The sequence below is a fragment of the Octopus bimaculoides genome, chromosome 10, assembly GCF_001194135.2.
Source record: "Octopus bimaculoides isolate UCB-OBI-ISO-001 chromosome 10, ASM119413v2, whole genome shotgun sequence".
NCBI classification, from domain to species: Eukaryota; Metazoa; Mollusca; class Cephalopoda; order Octopoda; family Octopodidae; genus Octopus; species Octopus bimaculoides.
Genome location: NC_068990.1, coordinates 31,663,563 through 31,664,684, shown reverse-complemented (window position 1 = coordinate 31,664,684; position 1,122 = coordinate 31,663,563). Strand labels below are relative to the sequence as shown.

At 41.5% G+C, this 1,122-nt stretch overlaps 1 long non-coding RNA gene across 1 annotated transcript in view; it reads left to right on the top strand.

Annotated features, from left to right (window-relative positions):
• Positions 1-971: 971 nt before the first annotated feature.
• LOC128248868 (uncharacterized) overlaps positions 972-1,122 on the top strand; it is a 1,140-nt gene continuing 989 nt past the window's right edge. The window contains exon 1 of the long non-coding RNA XR_008264993.1: positions 972-1,095. This is a non-coding gene — a long non-coding RNA (uncharacterized LOC128248868). The remainder of the gene's footprint in view (positions 1,096-1,122) is intronic.

Sequence of the window (1,122 nt, the reverse complement as noted above, 5' to 3'; positions counted from 1 at the left end):
TATACATATACATATATATAATATACATAAAATATGTATTATGATATACATAAATATAATATACATATAAAATATAATAGACATAGATATATATCAATCTGAACTGTCCGACGAACGGGAATGTCAAACTCTGAGTAGCTTTTTTGCAGCTTTAATAATAATAGAGTATATATATATATATATATATATATAAACCACTGCCTTGTTGTATTGACCAAACTACTGGATGTGGTTACACACCGCTGGTCACAATGCACTATCTCACATTGTTGTTGCCTTCAAATGATGTCGCTTCGCCAGATAGACGGGCTGGTCAACATTTGCCCCTAAACGGGATGTCTGGCTGTGACAGGGTTACCCATTTATAGTGGTGTAGACTGGAGCGACGTGAAATGAAGTGTTTTTATTCGAGAACACAACGCACAGCCAGTCTGGGAATCGAAACCACGATCTCGTGATCGTGAGCGCAACACAGTAACCACTAAGTCACGCACTTTGACACGCCCAAACACGCACACACATAGATGCACGTATATATATAGAGAGAGAGATAGAAAGTGAAAGAGAGGAGGGAGAGGGGGAGAGAGGGAGTAGAGATGACGGGAGAGGGATGTGAGAAAGAGAGAACTGGCAAGAGATTCACTGATCCGGAATGGAATTCACGCACATTAGTATGTGGATACTACATATTCTGTATATATCAGTATTAAATAACCTTTTCTACTTAAGGTACAAGGAGGCCTGGAATTTGGGACAAAGGGGATTGTCAGTTACATCAACACTAGCGCTTGACTGATACTTATTTCATCGTATGTGAGTAAGTGAGTGAGTGAGTGAATGTGTATGTGTGTGTGTGTGTGTCATGTGTGTTTGTGTGTGCGCGCGTGTCTGTGTGAGTGTATATGGGAATAAGACGCGTGTGTGTTCGTGCTTATATATTTATATATATATATAAGCACGTGTATGTGAATTGAAGGCTGTGCCAGTCACCGAACGCGTCGCCGCTGTATGGTATAGGCAGACCCCGAGCACAGTGCTGTGACAGCTTAGGGTCGGAGACTCACAACATTTTGGAAAGACTCGGAGTTCTGCAGGGTGAGTGTGTGGTTGTTTTGGGGAAGG